We start from the raw sequence: 8,599 nt of genomic DNA, 5'->3' as shown, positions 1-8,599 counted from the left end.
CTCGTTCCAGTTGTTGTTCAGGCGAAGAAACGGGAGCGTGATCGGCGTGAGCATGATGAGATCCGGTCCGAGGGATGACCTTGCCAATGAGAATAGCGGTTCGTTAAGGTGGTTGCAGCCTTGGTCTGCTCCTGTGTCGGTTTCCAGAGAACTCATCAGCCGGCATGGCTTCCGAGATACCCAGCCTGGAACAGGTCCAAAGGGAAATAATTAATGGGCTACTCCGCTCGCCGACCGTAAAAAGAATAGACAGATACGATTAGCAGCTATGAATAATCAGAATCCGTTCGGGAATATAATTCACGAAACAACTATTCTTATCAAGGATATAATAAATCCCTATAGAAATTATTTTCCATCCATATATTTCTTAAATATAAATTATGTTTCTTTGCAATTAAGAGATTGCACATTTTTATGCGAAATTGATTTATGCAAAATGTAATTCCCTTTATCCTCCAAGCATTATAATATGCATTTTGCTACTCACACTTTATGGAACATGTATGTCTCACATTTTTTGCAACCTAACTAAATCCAGTATAGCCATTACTATTTCTGTAATTTCTCATTCTAAACGTGCGAAAATGAAACCGTGTACTGCGATAGTGAGTTCAGGTAAGGAAAAAGGAGCTATCAAGCGACAAGACAGTTGATACACAATAGAATTAACCGAGAACAAGAAGCTAACCGTCCGAATTATAACGTGAGAACACAAAAGACCCGCTTGCAGGCTACTTCCTCGAGTAGTCGAGCGGTATATTTTCCGGTCGTTAACTTTTTACGTAAATGGGATATTAAAGAGCTCGGACACGACGCTACAATTTTTTGCAACTGTTCATTACCTAATTACGCGATGCAGGATCGTTTCGACGACCAAATTGTAATAATCCATCCGTTCCTCACATTTACCACAATAAACACAGGACTTGCCGTTTCGCTCCTTTGTTAGGGAAGAGATTACGTATCGCGGTACAGTTTTTTTAACCGTACTCTTTGTCATTGAAGACAATGCTAAGAGTAAAGCCGGTCGCAATGAAAATCGTTTATCACGTTTCCTTAATTTTTGCTATGAAATGCACTTGCTTGAAGCACAAGATTAAAATCTTATTATTTATTTATTATCGAAAATCTTATACAGTAAAATATTGGATTGCGAGTAACTTGATCTGTGAGTGTTTTGCAAGATAAGCAACAAATTTTAACTTGATATACGAACGAAGTCTTGCAATACGAGTAGTACGTACAGTGACTCCCATTAATACTCATGCTCATTTCAAAACTGAATAATGATTTTAGTATTGGACCAAAGAACTTAATATTTTAAGGGCATTAAAAGACTTAATTTACTATACAGGGTGAGTCGCCTAAGGCAAGCCACCTGAATAATTTCTACACTTTTTGAGATAGGAAGAAATAATTCAGACAAAAATTGTTTGGTTGGATTATAAGAAGTACCCCATTCCATTTAAAAATCAAAGTTAATCTTCAAATCTCGTTAAGCACCTACACCTGCAGAAAAGTTATGTACACTATTTAAGGTGTTCCTCGAAACCAAACAACTTTTGTCGGAAATTTCCCTTTCTATGTCAAGAAATGTAAAAGTTATTCAGGTGGCTTGACGTAACAAAAAATTTTGGAAGATTGCTACTCGTCGAAATCTCGATTAAAAAAGTACAGGGCATGATTTTTAACTTTTTTCATTAGGGTCTCCAATAAAAGATCTAAGTAAGAATTTTCCTTCGTACTGTGCAATCTTGTTCCAAGAAATATTTTTGTAAAACTTATAGTTTAGAAAATATTTGAGGTGGTAATAGTTATTGCCCCACTCTGTATGTGGACGATAAGTTAATTTCCGTGAACCCATATTTTGCATTAACCTTTGCTAGGGTTATTAAAACAAAGTAAAAAAATGTGACAAAACATGGTTAATCTCAAAAGTCAGCCAACTATCCTAGTACAGAGGTAGAATATGGTCACCGCAGTGTTCCGGCGACTTTGCAATTGAGTTCATCGATCCGTAATGACTATTCCCCCTCAACCACCACCTGTAATAACGGAATAGCCAATAATGTATATCCTGTCGATTTAATCGGTATCCCCACGGTGCACAAAGATCGGCCGGTGTTTTTCACGTGATGTTTCACAGATCGTGAAGCGCCTCGCGTGATTCGCGCGTTTTGCGAATAGTGGAGGGAGAGAAAGAGGGCAAAGGTACTTGATGCGTGTTCAGCCAACCGCGGGAACCTTTGACCCTTCGGGACCCATCCTAATTCTCCTTGCTTCAAGTTTCAGAGAGGCTTTAACCCTTTCGGTCTGAATCATGTTCGATCCACAAGGTACGTTTATTATTAGACTATGCATTCTCATGGATAATACATTTATAGTACCAGTAAGAAAAATTTATTTTAGATAGGATTTTCTCTTGTTATTTAAGAAAGTTTTATCGATAATAAAATTAAGAATCATTTTCTAAATTGATATTAAACATGTTTTATTTTGCATAAAAGTCGATAGTTTAAGACTATAAATAAGATCATAAAAATTACAGTACATTGCTGGAAAAGATTATCTACTTGGAATCTTTTTTCCTATTTTCTATACAGGTCACTAATGGCAGGTTATATCGACTTAACAATAAGTGGTTTCGCGGAACTACTTTTCATTGCGCAATCAATACTATCTGGCTATCGGTAGTAAGCTTATTTTAGCAATGATTGTAAAATTAACGCATTATTTCACAACTTAGACACTCGTAAAAAGTATTCAACCTACGCGACTTGCAGTTATAAACATAACTCCGTCTTTCGATCTCAAGGATATACAAAGCGATCTAGGATTCTAAAAAATGGTACATGGAATCAACAGAGGATGCACAGTCACTTCTACATCGAATTTGAAATTGCCATTTCTACAGAATACGGTACTAACAATCTAAATTGAAGTTGTTTCTGACAATCTAAATTAAGTTTGACATTGTTTGCATCAAGCAAATATAATAACTAAACTTCGGATCATTATGCAAAATAAAATATTCATGGTATCAGTTTAAAAGATGTGTTTCAGATAAACATTTCTTTGGTCATTTATACATTGAACTATGCATTTAATCTTGATACTCTGAATTGTGTTACGTATTACACGCAATACATGCAATTTTCTTATAATTGCATAAAATCTGCAGTATACCATCAAATTATATTAATAGCATCGAAAATATATCAAATTAAATGCAGGTTAGTGTATTTCTAAAATAAATTTGTTGCCAGCAAAAAACTTTACTTTCAAAACTAACTTAATGTATGCTCGCCACTCGCCACTGATGCTCGGAGTGATTTTGAATACCGTTAGAGCCGGTCCGGTTGGGAGTTTGCAACGCTCGAGTTGAAACGCGTCTCGGTCGTACGAGTCGGAAGATCATCGCTATTTTCTCCTTCAACGATAGATAAGATCGATCAATGAGGACCGCTGCACGCGAAGACACGCGAATCCCGATGAAATATTAATGTTCTGCGGAACCATCGCGCAATAATGTAACAGCCGGTTCTGTTACTCGTTCCCCTGCTGATGGACAGTTCTATTCCATCCGTACGATGATTCAATGATAATCGAAAGAAATTTGCAAACCTGTTGTGCTCCACGGGACGAAACCCGACATAGTTTATTACTCGTTACCGATTACAGCGTATAAATTATAGATTACGCATATCAATTATGTAAACGAGTAATAAAGTACTTCGTTAAATAATTTATGCACTGCGTTCATGAACTTTTGATTAGGATATTTTTAATTGTTTATTATTAAGTAAAAAGGTTGGCAAATATTTCAAAGTAAACATCAGAGAAAATCTTAATAAAAAAATTACAATAAATGTAATAAATGTAATCTATTATACATACAACTGACTGATCCACTCACCAACGTCTACCAAAAACAAAATCTAGTAAAGTGAATCATTTTCTAATCCATCATTTTTCACTAAACCAAAGGTATTGCGGCGAGACCGCGACAGGGAATGTCAATAAACAATGTAAACATATAACAAATCAATCAACACTTTTATGAAGCAACCTAATATCAATATTTAATTCGAATTCTTAAAGTATAAAATAAATGTTTATCTAAAACGCATTTTTCTAACTGATACCACAAACATAAAAATCTAGTTCTCATCCATCATTGCTACTATTGTTATACATATAAACTAAATCGCATAACAACTGGTTCGTTACAAAGATGATCGAACTCACTCTCGTATTATCTTACCCGAGGCGTTTCTCGTCATCGAAAGTCAGCCTCGGTTTTGGATTTTCACTGTAATTTGACTCGTACCCTTTTATCTCTCTTTTCTCTGTACCACGATGTTCCAGATCACGTGGCACGATCCTGAGCCGCAGGATCAAGGCACAGAGGATTCACAGTAGAAAAGGAAAGGGGGAATCCCACAGAAAGGAAAGAGGGAATCCGCTTAAGAAAAAGAGAGAGAGAGAGGGGGGGGCTGTTGTCAATAGCCAGACTTGACTCATAGAAACGGGTTCCGCTCGCATTCCGGACATCCAGCCTCCTTCGCCCAACTATCTTTCTTCTTCTCTGTTATGGATGCGGCCTACACGAGTGTGTGGAAGCGTGCACGCGGATCGCGCGATTCCACCGTTTTACTCGATAGAGAAACATCTGTAGTACACCAACTACTCGGAAGATTCCAAAATGAATTTACTAATTGCAAAAATATAGAAAAAGATCAAATGTTTTAAAGTGTAAGTGTGCTTCGTTTTACGTACATTGAATTTGTTTTTATTAAGTAGTAAATGAATAATTGTATTTGGAATAATTGAACATTGAATCACATTTGATATTTTAAGTTATAACTGCATTGCATCTAATATTTGGTATGTGTTATGATCAGATATACATCCAATCTTGATAATAGTATGTCACAATTTCATTGAACTATACAACAGCTAGAACAATTGTAACAAAATAATACTGCTCCTCATTCTGATTTTCAAAGTACATACGTACATGGTAATCATAAAGCCTATACACAAACATAAAATACAGTACACTCGTTTAAAATATTAAATATGATATAACGTCTCATTATTTCGAACACAACTCTCCATTTTTCATTCAATTAAATAAAGCTAGCAAAACACAATTTTTATGAAACTTTTTAGTAGAACAAGTAAATATTGTATTGATTATCAAAATGCAGATTTAACATACTTTCAGATACAATATTTCATAATCTCAAATGCAGTTTCATTATTCTTGCAATGTATTTTGTTTCTCCTTCTTAAACTAAAATTACATGGTGGAAATAGTTGAATGTATCGTGGTTGTCATATGTGTGACTAAAATTGTTCTGTTCCGCAACGCAGCCACCGGCAAACGAGTGCTAAACAGCTCCTTCGTCATTTCGCGAAAATGATGTATGATTCTTGGCTGTGGTTGATGCACGTGTAGCAAATTCTACACTCTACAGCGTATCCATCCGGCGAAACCTGGCACGTGTCAATCGTTGATAGCAAGTGTTACATCTTACATTTGCAAAGTGCGTAATTGTTTTTCAAGTATGGAACCAATCATGTCCACATACGTATATACATATGTGCGAGAAAATATTGACTTTAATTCTAAGAATCAATAACAACTGTTAGCAACGCATTATTTATTAATTCTGAGGAATACCTGAAATATCTGTTACCAATACTTTATACAAAGGCTATTGTTCAATCATATCTTGCAAGAAGGCACGAGTTTAGTATTATTTAAGGGAAAGAGGGGAAAATTAAAATAAGTAATAATGAATATTCTTAAATATGCAATATGAGAAGAAAAGAGACTATAAAACATCTTATATCGGTGAGTCCCCATTTTAACAAGTATATGCACAAGAAGTCAGGAAAAACTTTCCCCAAATGAATATTGGGACGGTAGAGGAAGCAAAAGAAATGTTCCACTACATGCAATCAATAGTGATATCAATTATTGCACTATAAGATTACTATACATGAGCCAAATGCGCTGTCACTATTCTAAACTAGACATATAAGTTTTATTAAGCTAGACTAGTTGAAACTAAGGATAGTTAAGTAATATAAATGGATGTTACAAAAGGGATAATATTGTACTATTAAAATAATACTTTTTGTGATAGACTCTGAACCTAAAGTACAAATAAACTTACTATTAACTGATTCTATTGAAGTGCTTCATAAAAATTGCTTACTTTAATAAATTGTTTATTGCCCCATTAAATAGAAAATTAATTTTATCTCGCTTTCTCTATACCATGATGTTCCAAGTTACGTTAAAATCTTTTAATAAAACAAAAGAATAATCACTTCATTTATATGCTTATTCTTACTCAAGAGAACCATAAAAAGATTATTGAATGATCAGCGGAATTTATTGTCATATGCTATAAAAATAATCGTAAATCTACTGTGTTAATGAGTTTGAACTCCCCACAAATTGCGAATCGACAATGTATTAGAAAGTTTCAGTTAGAAGTAATAATTCCTGTCTAACTTGTAGATTGTTCTCCTACTCCCACACAAATATTTACTGACACTCTTGAAGCTGTCATTCAGTCAATTTGATTTACGTATGTACTCCCAGATCATCATATTTCTTGGCCATTGTTCGAAAATTGGTGAACATAAAACGTTCATACAAAATAGAATCTAAATGAAGAAATTCAACAGAGGGACATATGCAAAGGCAGAGAAGTGCGAATTATTAGTAATACAATATATGAAACAGAATACAATTCAAATACAGTATGTCTCATTTGGAACCACGTGCACAATTGCTTTTTGTATAAAAGAACAAAAAATAGTTCGAATGCATGTCCATTAGAGAAGACATATGTATAACCGTGAAACGTGCAAGAGTAAAATTTATTTGAAACACATTTTATTGGTTTGAAAAAATTGTAAAACATTTAAATGAGATAAATTGTACATTTGGAATTATAAACAGAGAAATCTTTTCGACATAACTAATGTCAAATAGGAGTATATCGAATGTACTCTAATATTGAATGATAAGTTTTAGAATAAGTATTGTCTAGATTAAATTGAAGCAATTCGAACGAATTATTTCTGAACTAAATACATATCCGTAAATCACGACTGAAAGTAAATAGCTTCTTAGCTGAACGTGAGATCGATGCCTCACAGCGGCAATCTTATTATCAACGATACGCCGGACGTCCGTTTCATTAAAGCGGCGCGTAAGAACTCGCCGGGCACAATCCGGATCTATTTCGAGATAGTCAGGGCAATAATTAAGTTTAATTAGAGTCTCGGGTAATTGGATATAGGAGAATGCCGGCCGAACGCGGTTCCCAAAATCAGGATAATACACCCCCGCATATCTCGAAGGAAACGTCTTCTAGTTAATCGCTTCGTTGACCGAGTAACGATGTGAACCAAGTTAATAACGATGTACGAACAATCCATACATTAACATTTCTACAATCAGCGATTGTATTAGTTATTGGTATAATACAGATATGATGTGTTTATAGAACAGCAGTATTTGAAGACGATATACAAAATGTAATATCCAAAGAGTGCTTATAGTCGCGTCAAGAATCTCAATTGTTCTAACCACTATTTGAAATAAACTTGAAGCTATTTACTATTAATGTTGTTCTGATTATAAGTTAAAATAGTGACACATGTTTGAAATTCTGCAAATGAATAGTTATTATCATACTAAACTCGCATACGAAATTAGTTTTGCAGTTATATCAATTCCAAATATGAAATGAACATGTATTCTTATAGAATTTAGTGTTATTTTAGTATTAGTTACACTTTTATTGATTTCTTATAGGCTAAAATGGCCCGGACCTCCGTTTCCACCTTACGACATCATTACAAATGTAAAATCTTTACACAGAAAAAACTTCAAAATAGCCTAAACATTATATGAACCATACAATAAAATAAAAATAAACTTTGACCGTCGCACACCAATACATTAATATTTGCCTTCATTGTACCTGCCAGCTTACAAACTCAAGACAAACTTAAACATACAATTTTCCGTAATCTATCCGCACAACAAAATATGTAGTTCAGTGAAATGGAGCTAAGTTGCTACATTAAATTCAAAAAAACTAACGAAGAGATAGTGTTAGGATTTTGAAATTTTGTACAGTAATGACTAATTGTATTAGAAACATATTTTGTAAGAAAGTAGGATTAGTCAATATCCAGCGTACGGGGCTGAAGAGTTCCACATGCCGAGGTACCTGGACTATAAGATAAACGATGGGACTCGATCGTGAAACACCTTGCCCACCATAAACAATTATGGCACGCTCTCGACAAGTAGGCATAAGAACAAGGGGCTTTCCGAACAGGAGACACTTTTCTGTGACGCTTGACTGAACCGCATCGTCAACTCTCCTGGCAGATGATAATTTTGAAATAAAATCTTGATTTCGAGTTAAGATTAGTTTGTTCGCGACTCGATGCATCTTACAATTCGTCAATAATAAGGAACACTTAGAAGATAACAAGTTAAATATTGTTATAAATATGCAACAAACTCACGATTCCAATGTAGAGGCTGGCTCTG

The 8,599-nt window shown here is 34.7% G+C and overlaps 1 protein-coding gene across 3 annotated transcripts in view; it reads left to right on the top strand.

Moving 5' to 3' along the window:
* Fdx2 (Adrenodoxin-like protein 2, mitochondrial Ferredoxin 2) overlaps positions 1-8,599 on the top strand; it is a 67,292-nt gene that overhangs the window by 29,601 nt on the left and 29,092 nt on the right. The gene's annotated exons all lie outside the window — the stretch shown is intronic.

This window comes from Ceratina calcarata, unplaced genomic scaffold (assembly GCF_001652005.2).
Source record: "Ceratina calcarata isolate Rehan_Ccalc_2016 unplaced genomic scaffold, ASM165200v1 scaffold48.2, whole genome shotgun sequence".
In the NCBI taxonomy this organism is placed as follows: domain Eukaryota; kingdom Metazoa; phylum Arthropoda; class Insecta; order Hymenoptera; family Apidae; genus Ceratina; species Ceratina calcarata.
Note: the sequence above shows the minus strand (reverse complement) of the source record. Positions and strands in the feature narration are given on the sequence as shown.